Here is a 19484-nt window from a genome sequence, read left to right as displayed (position 1 = left end):
TCCCTTCAGTTCTACATTTATGACCCTATGACCTGACTCATAGGGTCATTGCCAGTCAGTCAACAAGGATTTTTTTAAGCACTTAGTAAGTGCTAGGCACTGCCAAGAGCTAGGGATACAAAAATAGCTAAAAATATCACCTGTCCTCAAGGAGGGTACATTCTAATGAGGAAGACAACATGTAAATAAGGAAGAACATACAAGATACATAAGGAGTAGGGGGAAAGTAACCTCAGTGGGGAAGCTAGGGGAACCACAAAAGGTGAGATTTGAGCTGTCTTTTTTCAAATTTGATATTTTATTTTCCCCCAATTACATACAAAAACAAATTTAACATTTGATTTTTAAAATTTTTGAGTTCCAAATTCTCTCTCTCCTTCCCTCCCTTCTCCTCTCCCCCACCATTGAGAGGCAAGCAATTTGATATAGGTTATACATATGCAGTCATGCAAAATATATTTCTATGTTAATATGTTGTGAAAGAAAACAGACAATCAAAACAAGAAAAATAAAGCAAGCAAAGAAAAAGTATGCTTTGATCTTCACTCAGACTTCATCAGTTCTTTCTCTGGAGGTGAGGATAGTACTTCTCATCATAAATCCTTCAGAATTCTCTTGGATCATTGTACTGCTGAGAATAGCTAAGTCATTCACAGTTGATCATCATACAATATTCTAGTTACTCTTACAGTGTTCTCCTGGTTCTGCCCATTTCACTTTGTATCAGTTCATGTAAGTCCTTCCAGGTTTTTCTAAGAACATCCTGGATTTTAGCTGAGTATTAAAGGAAGCCAAGGAGATCAAGAAATAGAAGTGAGGAGAGCCCTCCAAACATAGAGAACAGCCAGCAAAGGCAGAGAGTTGAGGGACAAAGTGTTGTATTCTAGGAACTGCAAGTAGACCAGTATATCTGGATCATAGAATAAGTGGATAAGAGGAAATTTTAAGAGGAACGGAAAAGTAGAAAGAGTCCAGGCTCTGAAAAGTTTTAAATGCCAGAGAAAAGATTTGATATTTGATCCTGGAGGTAATAAGGAGTCACTAGTACACAATGAGCAGGTAGGAGGTGACATGGTTAGATCTGTACTTCAGAAAAACCACCTGGGCATCTAAATAAAGAACATAAGAGATAATGAAGGAGAGTTGAGGCAAAGAAACAGGTTAGAAGATTATTTAAGTAGGAGCAGCTAGATGATGCAGTGGATAGAACACCGGCCCTGGCGTCAAGAAGATCTGAGTTCAAATCCTACCTCAGACACTTACTAGCTGTGTGTCACCCTGGGCAAGTCACTTAACCCGATAGTCCAGGCTAGAGGTGATAACAGCCTGAACTAGGGTGGTGGTGGCATAACTAGAGAGAATGTGTCAATGAGAGATGTAAAAGTAGAGAGGATTTGGCAATTGGATTCCATGTTTGGGTGAGTGAGAGTAAGGAATTGAAGATAACACTGAGGTTGTAAGCCTGGGTAGACCAGGTGGATGGTGATACCTCCAATAATAACAGGGAAGTTGGGAAGAGAAGATGATTTTGAGATACTTCCAAGGCACTCAGTTCAGTAGGTCCAAGAAACAGTTGCTGATGTGTAACTGTACAATCTAGAGCTATATATAGAAATCTAGGAAACATCTACATAGAAGTGAACTCATGGGATATGCTGAGATTACCAGATAAGATAATATAGCCTGAAAAGATGATGGAGTATCTCAGGAGTTGTTGTGAGGATCAAATTAAATGAAATACATATAATTCTTTGCATAACTCAAAGCATACTATCTCAACAGGCTCTGATTATTGTTTTAGTGTGGTATAGTGGAACAAGGGCTGGGTTTGAAGTAAGAGGCCTTGGGTTCAAATTCTGGCTCTCTTATTTGGACAAATAATTTTATTCTTAGAGCCTCAGTCTCTTCTGTAAAATGAGGAGATTGTATTTGTTGATCTGTAATCAAGCCAACATACATTTATTAAGTGCTTCCTAAGTGCCAGGCACTGTGCTAAACACTGGAAATATGAATACAAGCAGAAAGAAAGATAGCACCTATCTTTATATTCTAGTGGGAGAAACAACACATATAAGGAAACTGGAAAGAGAAGGGTGAGCAGGGCAAGAGAGGAAATTACCCATACTCTGTACGTCTCCTTCTAGTCCTATGATCTACGACTGATTTATGAGAATTCAGAACAGGTTGAAGAGAGCAGTATCAGTAAAATTACTAGTATTAGTAACAAGTGCTTGAACCACAGTGATGGCAGTGGGAATAGAAAAGCCAAAAGCAAACAAACAAACAAAAAACTATGAAGAGAGAATGCACAGGATCCATCTGATGATGGTTTATGTTGGAGGAGAAAGAGGATGCAGGCAAAATTACAGTAAGGTTTACAGTTTAAATGACTCGAAGATTGTGTGATAACATTAACTGAAAAAGGAAGTCAGAAGTAGGGGTTGGTCTAAGGAGAAAGAGGTTAAGTTTGCTTTCAAAAGAGTAAGGGAGTGGTCCTTGAAAGCCCAGGCCTAATAACATTCGGTAGGTGGCAAAAAAGCATTAAGCCAACTTATGAGTAAGTCCCTTGAATAAATCAAAAAGAAAATAAAGATGATGAACATTATATGCCATGCTCCAGGCTGATCTTTAAAAGTCAGGAGATAGAGTTGGAGTGCCTAGCACACAGTAGGTGCTTAATAAATGTTTACTGATTGACAATTGAATGATTGAGATAGACTCGAAGAGGAACTCAGCTCTTGACAGGGTGAGCAGAAGGATAGAGCTGAACTCTTTTTAGGGTGACAAAAATTGGAAATCTAGGGGATGCTTATCAATTGGGGAATGGCTGAATAAGTTGTGCTACATAATTGTGATGGAATACTATTAATACTATTGTGCTGTAAGAAATGATGAGCAGGATCCTTTCAGAAAAATCTGGGATGACTTATATGAACTGATGCAAAGTGAAGTGAGCTGAATCAGGAGAACGTTATACACAGTAACAGCAATATTGTAAGGATTGTAAAAGACTTAGCTACTCTAATCAAGACAATGATCTAAGACAATTCCAAAGAACCTGTGATGAAAAATGCTATCCACCTCCTGAGAGAGAGAACTGATGAACTCTGAATGCAGATTGAAGCATACTTTTGGAAAACTTTCTTTATTTTTCTTTTTTTTTTGTCTATGCTTTCTTTTCTTTCATGGCTAGCATGGAAATATGTTTTGCATGATTTCACATGTATAAATGACATCAAATTCCTTGTCTTCTTAAAGAAGGAGTAGGAGTGGGGTGGGAGGGAAGGAGAGAATTTGGAACTCAAGATTTTTAAAAAATGAATGTTAAAAAATTTTACATGAAATTGGGAAATACTTAATGAAATAAATAAAAATATATCAAAAAATTTAAAAGGGTGGAGCTGGAGAAAGCGAAACTATGGATGTTGAGGGTGAAAGATGAAATAACTGATGAAACAAAGGTTCAAGCTTCTGAGCATATTGATTTATTAAGCAACACATGCCAAGTGCACAACAAATTGAGGCCAGGCCTCCTCAGCTTTGGCACTGGACCCCCCAAAAAAGGGGAGAAAGATTTTTATGCATTAAAAATGATTAATCAAATAAGACCCAATTAATTAAAACAATCAATGAGGATACAAAATTAGGTAATCTGATTTCTAATAGGAGGAAAGATTAGGGGCTTTCTGAATTGGAAGGAGGAAAACAAATAGATACAGTTTCCTGAAATCAGTAAAAAACATATTTGACTTGCCCCCTATCCCCCCAAGTATCTATATTCAATCAAAGGAATAAAAAAACAATAACTGATTGACCAGTATATGGCCAGTTTTCATATAAAACATATGGGCTGCTTGAGATACACAACTCTGAAAACATTTCTTGCATCAATCTGGATCTGACTGGGTTTCTAGTCAGCATAACCTAGGTCCTTAGTTAAGGGTCTCTAAGCAGCAGGTAGAGGTGATCCAGCCCCCCAGCCATGTTGGGCTAGGTTCAAATAATGCAATAAAGTTTTCTCACCTTTCCCAAATCCATAACTAAATAGAAAGGAAACTGAGCTAGATCCAAGTCACAAGATGGAGTCGATGTGGTTGACTCAATTCTCACAATTCCCTCATGGGTAGCAACTTAGAGCTAGAAAAAGGAAAGTTGTAGGAATCCATGTGGACTGAAGAAAGCAAAGTATAGTCAGAGGCATTCACCACAAAAAAAAAACACAGAAAGAAAGAAAGAAAGAAAGAAAGAAAGAAAGAAAGAAAGAAAGAAAGAAAGAAAGAAAGGAAGGAAGGAAGGAAGGAAGGAAAGGAAGGAAGGAAGAAGAAGAAAGGAAGGAAGGAAGAAGGAAGGAAGGAAGGAAGGAAGGAAGGAAGGAAGGAAGGAAGGAAGGAAGGAAGGAAGGAAGGAAGGAAGAAGAAGAAAGAAGAAGGAAGAAGGAAGGAAGAAGGAAGGAAGAAGGAAGGAAGGAAGGAAGGAAGGAAGGAAGGAAGGAAGGAAGGAAGGAAGGAAAGAAAGAAAAAAAGAAAGGAGAAAAAGAAGAGTCCAGGACTTAGGGAATAAGGCTGTTTTGGCTGATTGGCACAAGGTCGATCAGGAAAGAATCTATGTTGCTGAAATCTCTCAGACCAGAGTCCAGGGCAGTGATCTTGTATCTCCTTTCTTCCCTTAAGCATCTTAGGTGAAGTTTTGTTTTTTTTTTTCCTGTGAGCATGGGAGGAGTTAGTCTATCTTTTTTTGTTTTAAATGTTTACTTTGTCCTATAAACAGTGGTAAACACCTGAAATTGCTGGCCAGGATTGTACTTATTGGTAGTACATTTGGGATGATGCAACTGAGGAGGGAAACTGCTCCAGAGAAGATATAGAGATGGTTTTGTCCCTAAGGTGCTTATGCCAGAAATGCTGTCTCTGACTGGGGGCTTGGAACTAAGAAAAAAAAGACAAAAAGAATTATATTTTTTTATTAATTTATTTTGATTTATCAACAATCACTTCCATAAGATTTTGAGTTTTAAATTTTTCTCCTCTTCCCTCCACACCTCACTCCCCAAGACAGTGCGCAATCTGACATAGGCTATACATATACATTCATATTAAACATATTTTCACAGTAGTGGTTTTGTAAGGAAGAAATAGAACCAAAAGAAGGAACTACAAAAAAGAGAAAACAAAACAGAAGAAAAAAAAGAGCAAATAGTGTGCTTCAATCTGCATTCAAACTGCATAATTCTTTCTTTGGATGTGGATAGCATTTTCCATCATGAGACTGGGAGATGTCTTAGATCCTTGCATAAGCTAAGGGCTAAGTATATAAAAGTTAGTCATCACACAAAGTGGTTGTTACTGTGTACAACATTCTCTTGGTTCTGCTCACTTCACTTAGCATCAGTACATACAAATCTTTCCAGGTTTTTCTGAAGTCTGCCTGCTGATCATTTCTTATAGCACAATAGTATTCCATTACATTCATATACCACAACTTGTTCAGCCATCCCCCAGTTGATGGGCATCCCCCCTCAATTTCCAATTCTTTGGCACCACAGAAAGAGCTGCTATAAATATTTTTATACATGTGGGTCCTTTTCCCATTTTTATGATCTCTTTGGGATATAGCCCTGGAAGCACTATTGCTGGGTCAAAGGGAATGCACATTTTTATAGCCCTTTGGGTATAGTTCCAAATTGCTTTCCAAAATGGTTGGATCAGGGCAGCTAGGTGGCCCACTGGATAGAGCACCAGTCTTGGATTCAGGAGGACCTGAGTTCAAATCTGATCTCAGACACATAACACTTACTAGCTGTGTGATTCTGGGCAAGTCACTTAACCCCATTGCCTAACAAAAAAACAAAACAAACAAACAAAAAGCTTATGGAAGTGATTGTTGATAAATCAATATAAATTAGTTAAAAAAAACATGAAAGGGGGCAGCTAGGTGGCCCAGTGGATACAGCACTGGCCTGGAATCAGGAGGACCTGAGTTCAAATATGGTCTCAGACACATAACACTTACTAGCTGTGTGACACTGGGCAAGTCACTTAACCCCATTGCTTAATCAAAAAATAAAAAAAACAAAAACAAAATGGTTAGATCATTTCACAATCCCACCATTAATGTTCCAATTTTCCCACACCTTCTTCAACATTTGTCATTTTCCTGTTTCGTCATGTTGGCCAATTTGATAGGTATGATGTCGTGACTCAGAGTTGTTTTGATTTGCATTTCTCTAATCAATAGTGATTTAGAGCATTTTTTCATATGACTATAGATGGTTTTAATTTCTTCATCTGAAAACTGCCTGTTCATATCCTTTGACCATTTATCAATTGGGGAATGACTTATATTCTTTATATATTCTTTAATACTACTTCACAGAGGGAAAAAGGAGTATTTATACCTTAAAAACTCATCTGGACAATAAGTCAATAGTAGAATAAGGAACATATAGGAGAGTCTGCTCAGCCCTGATCAAAATATCATCCCCTTAACACTGCTACAAATGTATTTCTCTTGAGGTAACAGTTGGACATTCAAATGTTAAGTTCTCAATCCAATCCAATAAATTAAATAAAAGTATTTATTAAGTACCTACTCTGTGCCAGGCACTGTGCTAAGCTCTGGGGATATAATTAATGAAAAGAAAAATATTCCTTGCTTTCAAGGGGCTTACAATCTAATGGGGGGAGACAATACACAAAAGGAGATAGGAAGGGGGAAGACAAACATTGGAACTGAAGCACAGGCAAGATATCAGGGCTAGTTTCGTCACTTTTTTACAGACTAAGATCTTATTTCTTTTATATTGTGGTTTTGCTTTTTTTTCCCTTCTAATTACATCAGACTTCAAGCAAGGCTAGTTCAAATTCACTTCAAATTAGCTTGATTTCATTTGTATTTATTGAGAACCTTTTTTTTTTAGTGACCTAAGTATGATTTCACGGTTTAGATAACTTCCAGGGGCCAGACTTCTGCTAATGCAGATCAGCAACTATTCTACAATGGATAGTCTTAGAGAGTTGCTTGGGAGGACTGAGAGACTAGAATCTTGCAGGGTTATATAGCCAGTATATGGCAAGGTGGGACTTGAACCTGGGTCTTCTTGACTCTGCCTCTGTTTGATTACCTCTAGGCCTATAACTGTGTTGGATGCTACAGGGACAGAAGAATGTAACAAAATCCCTACCCTCAAGGAGCCAACCAGCTAACACATGTCTAGAGGTTGGCTGACTACTAGACTAAGGGATTCAACAAATGATTCTGAAACTGGAAAAGTAAAAGGAACACTAACACTGTAATCTAAACAGTATCTTAGGAAATAGTAGAAAAAGCACTTTGAATTGTGTTTCATATACACACATGGCTTGTATGAACCAAGAAAGATGGCCAAGAAGAGCTAAAACTGGATCTGAGAGCCAGTCGACTTGTGGAGGAAGGCAAGGCTGGCTGCAGGGTCAGATAGCAGAAAGCCTTGGGCTACAGAAACACTAGGGCTGGCCCCAACTGCATTCAAACTTTATCTCTTCACCAGCTGGGCCTCCTCTAACAGTTACCAGCCAGGCCTCAGTTATAAATACTTGGACTCAGTTGATGCCAGAAGTGAACTCTGGAGGGTTATCTTTAATTTATAAAGTCCAGGCCTACAGTATCTGATTCACTCAACCTCCCTGGCTTCTTTTTCACCCTGACCTGCTTCACAATTAGTTTTAAAATACTATATAAACAAAGAATGCCCCATTCAAGCAAAAGAATCATAATCATTCTCCATTCTACTTTTTGTTAACTTTGAGCCAATCATTTTGCTTCAACTATCAAAGACATTTGAGTTTATAGCTTCCTTTTTTATATCCAAAATATCATATTTATTTGTCTATTTTAAACATGCTGCTGTTTATATCTTTTGCTTTCATACCACTTTCATTTCTAAGTACATCTTTTTCTCCTCTCCAATGAGCATTCCCTTGTAGCAAAGATTAAAAAAGAAAAAGAAAAAAGGCAGTCTAGCAAAACTATGTAACAAATCAATGAAATCTGAAAGTAGATACAATGTTCCACAACCATAGACCCTCACCTCTGAAAAGAATGAATGAATGAAAAAGCATTTATTGATCATTTACTATGCCCAAGGTACAGTGCTAAGTGTTGAGTATACAAATATCTCCAAAGTAAGACAGTCTTTGATCTCAAAGAGCTCATATTCCAATGGGAGAGGTAACAGACAGAAGATTTCATTTCCATGTCAGATGTGGTTCTTAGAGTGCAGCAGCAAAGCAGATGATAATGCCTCTTCTTTAATATCATTTCCATGAATGAAATCATGTATTTCTGTTGTTGAATTGTCTGACAGTGACAAAAGCTTGGGTGATAACTTTGTTTTGTGGGTCTTCAGTGGTGTGACTGCAGTACCCGAAAATGCAGTTGCCAGGACACATCTCTAGATGCTCCCCCAGATGATGGCTACAGGGGTTGGACTTGAAGCACAGCCTTCCCAAGGTTGTTGGGTTTGGGGTCCTGAGCCAAAAAGAGGGACTGACTCACAGTCTCACCAGCTTTAAAAATGTAGCCTGTTTTGATCAGGCAACCAATTAAAGGAGGCTCCCCCCCAACACACAATAAAGGACACAGAATGCCTCCATTTTAGATGATCTGGACATACTGTAAAGGCCCTGTTACACTTATACTAAAGGACCAGACTGTGACTGAAATAGTTTGATATGTTAAGCTGGGCAATAGTCAAAATAAAAAGAAGTGTATTAGCCTGTGATTGATTCCTTTCTCGAAGAAAGAGTAGTTTAGTGATTCTATATGTATATATCTTAGGTGAAGACCCATAGTCCCAAGGTCTCAATAAAGAACAATTCATTTCACGAATTCTGTTTCTATTTCCACTTCTGTTCTCAGAGACTAATTATTTGTCTTCAATTATTGGGGGGGGGAATCCTTTTTTTTGTTTTTTTTTTGGGGGGGAAATTTTTTAATGTAAATATAAATGGAGTTTAGAATGTGGGTAGCTAGCTGGCACAGTGGATACAGTGCAGGCCCTGGAGTCAGGAAGACCTGAGTTCAAATATGACCTCAGACACTTATTAGCTGTGTGACCCTGGACAAGTCACTTAACCTCTGTTTGCCTCAATTTCCTCATCTGTAAAATGAGCTAGAGAAGGCAATGGCAAACCACTTTAGAATCTTTGCCAAGAAACCCCAGACGAGGGGCAGCTAGGTGGTGCAGTGGATAGAGCTCTGGCCTTAAAGTCAGGAGGACCTACGTTCACATATGGTCTCAGATACTTGACACTTACTAGCTGTGTGACCCTGGGCAAGTGACTTAACCTATTGTCTCACCAAAAAGAAAAAAAAAACACGAAAATGGGGTCATGAAGAGTCAGACACAACTGACCAATACCAACAAAAATTTAGCTATTATAGAACATAAGCTTGGGGTCAGAAGCTATTGAGTTTTTGAATTTATATCCCCAACACCTAATATAATGTCCTCTACACAATAAATAACAAATGTTTGATTAATTAAATTCATATGTAGGCTTTGAGTTGCAGAGCACCTTCCTCTGCTACACACATAGTAGCTTCTCTCAGTGTTACAGAATCATTGATTTAGAGCTGGAAGGGACTTAAAGGTCGTCTAGTCTAATTCCCTTAATTTATAGATGAGGAAACTGAAACCAAAGAGCTTGCTCAAGGTCACTGTTGAATGTTAAGTTGGATAATTGACTGACATGTCTGATTCCCATAATTTCTGCTTTAGGAGAAAAGCGCAGTATATTTATGAAAATAACTCTCTACCTTCTTCTATTCTCTATTTTTTTTTTATTTCACCTACTCTGAATTAGCTCATTATGGAGATGTAAAACTTCTGAGGCAAAGTAAAGGATGTGTCTGCAGGGAGGTTACCACATTCCCAGAGAGGGCACTCTCCTGTTGGCCCAATATTTCAATCATTGCTTACATTAGCATAATAGTAGTCAGCAGGGATGCCCCTTGATCTGCTGGACTGAGATGCTTCTCGTGGCAGTACATTAGTATGTGTGCTTTGACTCTCTGAGAAACAACACATGCTAAAGTATGTGTGTAACCAGCAGCTCATGGTTGGTCCTCATGTGTCCCGATTGCTGGTGGCCGTGCAAATGAGGATTGGCGATTAAACCAAGGACAGCTGTCCACTCTGTGTACCCTAAGGAGGGAGGAGAGACAGTTTCTAGTCTCTTTCAAAGTACCCTCTTCATGGGTTTAGTCAATGAACTTGACTTTGATTCTAGGGAAAATTCTAGAATGGGAAGGGAAAGAGAAGGGAATAAGCATTTATAGTTATCCCTTCCATATCATGACTTTCCCATCATGATTTCAATGTATCACAGGTTGGCATAAGAAATTCAATGGAGGGGCAGCTAGGTGGTGCAGTGGATAGCGCACTGGCCATGAAGTCAGTTCCTGAATTCAAATCTGACCTCAGACCAAACACTTGGCAATTACTGTGTGACCCTGGGCAAGTCACTTAACCCCAAGTGCCTAAAAATTTAAAAACAAAATTTTTTTTAATTCAATGGAAATTTTTTGGAGTTTTGCAGAAGCTGCAGACAACAGAAAAAGTTTACAAACTCAGAAATGCATCAAATATATGTATAATAGTGTATAATATCTATAATATTTTATCTTTTAATACCATAATAATTCAGACTTCTCTGGTATGAAGGGAGGGCCAAAAAATCTTATGTGAATTTTCCAGATCACAAGGGCTCTGCACCCCTACCACCTACACACACACACCACACACACACACACGCACACACACACACACAATGTGTAAGGGGATAACTGTATATAGTGCCTGCTATATAGCTTTTTAAAAATATTATCGCATTTGATCATTAATGAGATAGTTACTAGCATTTATGTAGTGCTCTTATATTTGCACCAAGCTTTATGAATATTAACTCATTTTATTCTCAAAACAATCCTGGGAGGTAGGTGCTATTATTAATCTAATTTTATAGACTAGGAAACTGAGACAGAAAAAGGTTGTGTCCAGAGGCTGGAGTACTCCTTCGAAGAGGTGGGAGATCTAAGAGTATGGTTCATTATATACCTTTCAGTCTTTTTTGATGTATTGATTAGTTTTACCGATTTTTTTTTTGCCTTTTTCCTTTTTTTTCCCTTTAAACAATATTATTTATTATATGAGATGGCTTTTTAGGAGAGGGACAAGGAGAGATACTAGGAAAAATTCTGATGACATGAAAAAGGTATTGGGCCTCAGACCAAACACTTGACACTTACTAGCTATGTGACCCTGGGCAAGTCACTTAACCCCACTGGCCTAAAAATTTTTTTTTAAAAAAAAGGTATGAATAAAAATCTATTTTAAAAAATAAAGTAGGGGCAGCTAGGTGGTGCAGGGATAGAGCATCAGCCCTGGAGTCAGGAGGACCTGAGTTCGAATGTGACCTCAGACACATAACACTCACCAGCTGTGTGACTTCAGGCAAGATATTAACCCCAATTAAGATCTGGGGCATTTAGTAGACCACAATATTGATATGACTCAGCAGGATGATGCTGCAGTCAAAAAAGCTAATGAGATAAAAGAGAGGCCCAATTTCCAGGGAAAATAGGTGATAGTCTCTCTGAGTTCTGGCTTGGTCGCACCCTGACTTGAATATTGTGTTCCATTCTGGACATCACAGGTTAAAAAGGGCAATAATGATCAGACAAACATCCAGAGGAGGGTAACCAGGATGGTCTTTTTCTAGGTCCTTTTTAGGTCCTTTAATCCACGTCATTTGAAAATCAGTTAAAGGAAGTGGAGATAAGCCTGGAAAAGAGCAGACTGGGGGGAGGTGGGATAGAGAAGGAAGAGATGATTGCTTTCTTCAAGTACAGAGGAGCTGTCTTGGGGAAGAGGGATGAGATTCGTTCTACTTGGCCCCAGAGGGCAGAATCAGAAGCGAGGAAGTGGTAGGTACAAAAAGGCAGATTTAGGTTGGGTGTCAACAAAAACGTCTTAATCAGAACCATTACAAAACAGAAAGAGATCTCTTGGGAGGCAGAGGATATTCCTTCCTTGGCAATCTTCAAGCACAGACTGGAAGCCCATGTGTCAGGTATATTACAGCAGGGCTTTGTTTTGAATATAGATTGGACTAGAAGACTTCTGAGCTTTCTTCCAACTCCCAAATACTACAATTCCGGGATTTTTTTTTTGCTTTAGGGAATATCCTTTAATTCTGTTAGGAATTTTATCATTCCTTTCATTTCTTTTATTTATCCCCCTCCCCCATCATTCCCCTTGCCCCTGCAAATGAAATAGAAAGGCTCCATATGCAAAGAAAATTAAGAAATCCATGTAGTTACCTTAGAGAAGAATAATACTTAAAGTTCCAAAGTATCATACATTATGGTTGAATTGTTCAGCATTATATCAACCTCTTTTAGTTTTAGAATACAACAAAACAAATTTAGTATTAAAATTGTTAGGGGTAAGAGATGGGGTACACTGTGGGCCTTAACAGGAGTATTTCTGGCCAAATTCTTCTTTGGATTGAATGCATTTTTTTTTCTCAACTGTTTTTCACTCTATCAATTGTGTCTCTGGAAAGCATGGAGGGTAAACTGAATCTGAGTTCAAATACCACCTCAGACACTTTCTGTGTGACCCTAGGCAAGACCCTCTCTCAGCCTCAGTTTCTTCATCTGTAAAATGAAGAAAATAATAACATCCACCTTGAAGAGTTGTTGTGAGGATCATAAGAGATAACACACATAATGTGCTTTATAAACCTATAATTTAGTAGTTAGTGTTACTATTATCACTGTTACCTGTAGAAAAGCTGCACACTTCCAGTTCCAAGTCTCTGCATCATTGTATCCACTCAAAGCAGGGGTTACATTGTTCTGCAAATTTTGTGTTTTGCTGCTATTAAAAAAACAAAAACAAAGACAACTCACCCCAACATATTGACTTCATATGTTACTTTAAAATTATGCTAACAGATTTTTTTGTTATGTTGTAATCAACGAGTATGTGTTCATTTCCTCCATCCTCCACACATTTCCTTCTCTGCCCTCTTGATCTCCCTGCTGAAATTACATCTCTGCCTACAGCTTTCTCATTCTGAATACAGACAACTTAACTTTCATTAAATAGCACAAGCTTTCCAACCTGAGCTGGTTTAGAACTCGTAAAATTCCATAGGCAATGACCAAATTCACCCCCAGTCTTTAGCAATTTCTGTGGCAGATGCAATGCACTGGTTTGAGTCACCACACTCTTGCCTGGGATCCAGGTGTCCAGTCACTTGCATGGCAAGATGGTTGACTTTTTAAAAGCCCTGGAACTAAGTTCTATCAATACCTTTGCCTTGGAGAGACAGCATGGTAGTCCTTCCAGCTACAATTTACCCCAAAAGAGTTGAATAAATGGTGCCAACATTTTATACTGCTATTCTGTACACAGTTGTTATTGTTCAGTCATTTCAGTAATGTCCAACTCTTCATTCGGAGTTTTCTTGGCAAAGATACTGGAGTGGTTTGCCATTTCCTTCTCCAACTCATTTTATAGATGAGGAAACTGAGGCAAACAGGGTTAAGTGACCTGCCCAAGATTACACAGGTAGTAAGTGTCTGAGTCCAGATTTGAACTCAGGAAGATTAATCTTCCTGACTCCAGGCCTGGCACTCTATCCACTGTGCCACTTGGATGCCCATGTTAATTAATAGGTACATATTGTTGTTTGTCCATCATTTTTGAAGAGGACTAATGACATCATAGGGTGATGTCTTGATTCATGCATGAATTGGATTTAAGTGAGGCAGAACTGCACAAAGTCATCAGCTTCACTCTCTCTTCTGAATCATTGAAGTCCAGGGGCAATACAAAAGTCAGAATGACTAGCAATGGCCTGGGATACAGGGGATGACCTTGGTTTCTTTGATGTTTGGCTAAGCTCCACAGCTCCTGCTTCATTCACCTTCATAGCTGTTGGAACAAATTGTCCTTATCTGCTATTTTATGGGGGGAAGTCTTCACACGCTTGGGTGTAGATACCCCTCTTAACTCACAGACATGTTTGAGGCCCCTAAGTTATCCACAACCTAAGTTATCCATCTGCTGAGATAGTTTGTTTGGTTTTTTTAGCCAGGATGCAGCCACTGCACATGCTACAGCTTTTTGGGCCCACAGGTGAGAACTGAGTGCCGAGGGGACACCAAGCATGGATAAGCAGCCCTGAAAAGGGCTCAGCAAGCCCTCATACCAGAGGTGCTATTCTCCTTGAAAATTCCATAACCCCCCCGCCCATGCACCATATACACACACAGATACATATGCAATACATACAGAGGAAATAGGAAGAAACCTCAGAAGAGAAAGCTCTAGCAACCGAGGGGATTGGGAAAGATAACAATGTTCCGGTTCATATTAGCCAATAGAGATTGCATCTTCCCCTCAAACCAGAGGTTTTAGGATGTTTTCCCAATTTATTTACAAGGCCATTCAAAGCTTGGGAGGTTTGATGCAGGCCACATGTACATGATGAAGGTAGAAATGAAGCTCAGGAGAAGGAAGACAACAACCTTGTCCTCTTTGCTTTTCTTTTGCACTTGCTTAGGTACATTTGCATGTAGCTCAGACCCACACAGCTCTGTGGAGTTTGTCAGAACCCCATTAAATGTGCTGAAGAGCATAAAATTGCCATAAGAGAATTAAGCAGGAGTTAGAAGGACTTTCTAATCATAAATCAAATGGCAGTTTACAAGCATGTAGATTCTCCTAGAAAGTTAAGTTGAAAAATCCAACAATTGGAGACATTCTGCCAGAGTTTTGGTCTTAATTGGGGGTAGTGTCTTGAGGAATTGTCAATAAATCTGTATCAGGAAGAAGTCTTTTAGTCACTGCACCATAGCAGACCTATTCTGAGATCATATTCCATGCTAACACACTGTGCAAAAAAAAAAAAAAACAGAGCATCAAAATCCTTGTAGGGCAGACCTCCTGGGAGCAATGTGATGACATCACCAGAAGACTTTGGTTGCCTGACAACTCTGGAAGTGGAAGTTGCCCCTCCCTGCACGTCCAGGACATTCATGCCTTTGTGTATCCATAAGACACGAGTAAACATCTAAGTATTTTTTCAGGTTTGTCTCCCTGATGGTATATATACTTTGTGGAAGAATGTGCCCCTGGGGACAAGTGGTTTGGGAGAGAGATGACTTTTCTTACTGTGCTATTTCATGAAATACCTTTGTTTTGAACTAGTTGTGTCCTCTGCTTAATAAATAAATGTAAACATTGTGTGGGACAATGAGCTTGGAGTGGTTGTAGATCCAGAACATTTTGAACCCTGGCTTGCCTCTCTGATAGCAAGGGAAGTGGCCTAGAGGCCACATGTGTATATATACATATATATATACATATATATGTATATATATGTATATATATACACACACATATATATAATATACATACATCATCCATACATACGTATATGTATATATACACACATATATACATATACATACATCATACATACATACATATGTATACACACACCCATATACACACACATATATGCATATACATACATCATACATACATATGTATACACACATATATACACATATATGCATATACATACATGCATACATACATACACACATACATACATACATAAGCATTACATGAATGTATACTTAACTACCAAGTTAACCACCCTGCTAGCTACTACCTGATCATATTCACCAAAAAGGACTGGGCTTTGGAAAGTTCCATGCCCACCCAATGGTTTACATGTTCCACCTTACTGAGGGAGGGTGTTAAGAGTCAAATTAGTGGAGAGAGTGCTAGACCTAGTGTCAGGAAGATGTGAGTTCAAATTCAGCCTCAGATACTTAGTAGCTATGTGAGCCTGGACTTCCCTGTCTGGTTTAGTTTTTTCATCAGTAGAATGAAGATAATAATAGTGCCTATTTGTTGTTATAAGGGTCAGACAAGATATTTGTAAAACACTTTTCAAACCTTAAAGTGCTATATAAATGTTAGTTGTTGTTGTTGTTATTATTATTATTATTATTATTATTATTATTATTATTTCTCAAGGAGTGGGTGACCTCCTGTTTCCTAGCTCTGCCTCTTTCTGAGTGTCCGTACTTGTCTCAGTAGTCTAAGGGCTGTGGTTAGTGAGGACTTACACAATTAGAATTGTTCCTGATCCCCCATCCACTCTACCCAAACCCGACTTCCTCCCTGAAAATGCTACCTTTGACTGTGCCTTAATTGATTGACCTTGGCATAATGAAGTCAGCCTGATACATGAACAGGCAGACATTCGGGAAATAGCATGGTTCAGTGGGAATGTCACTAAAACTTAGACCGGGGTGGGGACCTGCAGCCTCAAGGCCCCATGTAGCCCTCTAGGTCCCCTTTGACTGAATCCAAACTTCATAGAACAAATCATCCCCCCCCTTTTTTTCCAAGTTTTAGCTAAATTTAATTAAACATTTTAAAAGTACTTTTTAAGTAAAGCTGGGCAGCATTCATTATCGTCTTCAAACAGATCAGTGATAGTCATCTATGGAAGTACCCACCAATACCTTCTTGTATTATGCCACCATCCTTGTTCATATCCTAATTTACACAAAGGCTACAGCCAAGATGCCTAGATCTTTCCTATAGATCCCTTAACATAGCATAGATGCCAGTCATGTTTAGTTATCTCTACAACACTCACTGCCTCCTTTTATAGTTACAGATCTGTCTCTGATGGAGGTGATCGAGGAGAGGGACATATCAGACCTGTGTTTTATCCTATAAGCCTCATTTCCAATGAAACAACCCACCAAAAGCTAACCTTAAAAGTTTCCTTGGGGGGCAGCTAAGCAGTGGCACAGTGAATAGAGCTCTGGCCTTGGAGTCAGGAGGACCTGAGTTCAAATTCAGACTCAGACACTGAACATTTACTAGTTGAGTGACCCTGGGCAAGTGACTTAACCCCTTTTGCGTCACCAAAAAAAAAAGGTTCCTTGAAGGGGGCAGCAAGGTGGCAGAGTGGATAGAGCTCCAGGTCTTGGAGTCAGGAGGACCTGCGTTCAGATCTGGTCTCAGATACTTGACACTTACTCACTGTGTGACCCTGGGCAAGTCACTTAACCCCAATTGCCTCACCAAAAAGCAAAAAGGAAAAAAAAATTTCCTTGAGGAAAAAAGTGAGTTTTCATAGGTTTCCTACCTTTTACTTAGAGTCACAAAACCTGAGGTTAAATCCTGGTTCTGCCATTGTGGGACCAGCCTAGATAATCAATCACTTAATTTCTCTGAGCTTCAGTATTCTTAGCTACAAAACCAAGCTACTGGACTAGACGACTTCTCAGGTCCTATCTAGCACCATATCTATGACCTTTTACTTGAATGCTGCTATCAGTGGTTAACTTTTTTGCACAGAATCCATTCAAAAGTATAAGCCATACACAATAATAGAGCACCTCCCATGTGGTGGCATGCCTGCAGCTTTTCCTAGGCTCAGGTCCCACAACCAGTATAAAGGTACATTCTTGAACTCAAAAATTTCAGGAAATGTACAGTTAAGTTGTAGCAGAGTTGAGTTGTTTAGTTGCCCAATCTTTTGGTTATTTGACATGGAACTGTTTTTCCAGAAGTCTATCTTAAGTGTTCCATGCCTACCAGGACTACACCTCAAAGCTTTCCAGGATGGTAAAACCTAGCAGAGCTTAAGTTCCATTGCCATAGTCTTTAGGAACTGAGGGTTACCTCCATGACATCATGATGTTATCAGGTAGCACTTTATAAAGGGTGTCCCCAAAGTCTTAGGGCAGTCTTAAGCTTTAATAGCTTTAACAAGCTATTAAATTTAATAAGCTCTAATTTAATAAATTCAATAAACTTTAATAGATTAAAAGTGCCCTAAAACTTTTGGGGCACTCTCAATATGTTAAATGCCGATAGCTTAACAACTGGACTAAGACTTTTGGGACACTCTTAATATACTATATGCAGAGGTGGCTGCACATCCTATCTATTGTACCGGCATTGTAGCATAGTCACTAGAGTACTGGCTTGGAATCAGGAAGACACTGAGTTTGAAGCCTGCCTCTGATACATGCTAGATGCATTTACCTGGGCAGGTCATGTAACCTGTATGTATCTCAAGCAACACCCCAAGTCTTACCTACAAGTCATAGGAGGGTCAAAAATCTGTATTGGTACAGAATTCTTACACTGGAAGTTCCCTACAATGATCAAAAATCCTGTCTCATTCGTATCTTTGAATATACAGATAGAGCACTAACTTTGCTCCTGGTGAGAAGCAGAAGAAAGGGCACACATTTCAGCCAGGGCCTTCCAGTCTTGTTTCTGGTATGTCATCTTCAAGGACCAAAGTTGTCATCAGGGGAGTAGAAACGAATTGAAGGAAAATTTCTCTCAGTAAACCAAAGAATAATAAACAGAGCTTCCAGAGTGGCAAGCTGAGGCTGAAACACGGGAATTACAAACGATTTTAATGCCTAAAGACTTCTTTAGCTAGCTAGAGGCTTAGCCCAATATAATAGGTGTAGGGCAGTTAGGTGCAGCAGATAGAACACCTGCCTCAGTCTCTCCCCGCTCCAACCCATCCTCTATTCAGCCACTAATGTGATTTTCCTAAAGTGCATGTCTGACTATGCCATCTCGCTGCTTAATAAACTCCAGTGGCTCCCTATCACCTCCAGGATCAAATACAAAATGCTCTGCTTGGCATGCAAAACCCCTCAAAACCTAGCCCCCCCCACCTTTCCAGTTACTTCTCATGCTTTATTCCCCAACACGTGAGTATGAATGTCCAGTCTGGTGACACTGCCCTCCTTCCTGTCCCACAAAGAAGCAACTCCAACTTACATGAACTGATGCTGAGTGAAGTGAGCAAAACAAGAGAACATTGTACATCATAACAGTGATGTTGTTCGATGACCACCTTTGATAGACTTAGCTCTTCTCAGCAATTTTATGATCTAAGACAATTCTAAAAGACTCATGATGGAAAATGCTATCCACATCCAGAAAAAGAACTATGGACTCTGAATACAGATTGAAGCATACTATTTGCTCTTTCTCTCTCTTTTTTATTTTATTTTATTTTGTTTTTTCTTTCTTATAGTTCCTCCCTTTGGTTCTAATTCAACATGACTAATGTGAAAATACGTTTAATAGGAATGTACTTGTAGAGCCTGTATCAGATTGTATACTGTCTTGGGGTGGGGAGAGCAGAGGAAAGGGGAGAAAATTTGGAACTCAAAATCTTATGGAAGCGAATGTTGAAAACAAAACAAATTGAAAAAAAAAAAGAAGTCGGGGCAGCTAGGTGGCACAGTGGATAGAGCACGGGCCCTGAAGTCAAGAGGACCTGAGTTCAAATCCAGCCTCAGACCAAACATTTGACATTTACTAGCTGTGTGACTTAACCCCAGATGCCTAAAAATAAAAAAAA

General features: G+C 39.1%; 1 long non-coding RNA gene across 3 annotated transcripts in view; it reads right to left on the bottom strand.

Annotated features, from left to right (window-relative positions):
- Positions 1-8077: 8077 nt before the first annotated feature.
- The window catches only part of LOC110195396 (uncharacterized), a 56299-nt gene continuing 44892 nt past the window's right edge, over positions 8078-19484 (bottom strand). For 2 of the 3 annotated variants that reach the window (XR_013486291.1, XR_013486290.1), the window contains exons 2-3: positions 12826-12922; positions 8078-10183 (exon numbers count right to left, since the gene is read on the bottom strand). This is a non-coding gene — a long non-coding RNA (uncharacterized LOC110195396). The remainder of the gene's footprint in view (positions 10184-12825; positions 12923-19484) is intronic. The other variant, XR_002320887.2, reaches the window with a different exon arrangement.

Source organism: Phascolarctos cinereus, unplaced genomic scaffold, assembly GCF_003287225.1.
Source record: "Phascolarctos cinereus isolate Bilbo 61053 unplaced genomic scaffold, phaCin_HiC Scaffold_4;HRSCAF=312, whole genome shotgun sequence".
NCBI classification, from domain to species: Eukaryota; Metazoa; Chordata; class Mammalia; order Diprotodontia; family Phascolarctidae; genus Phascolarctos; species Phascolarctos cinereus.
This window is presented reverse-complemented; position numbering and strand designations above follow the sequence as displayed.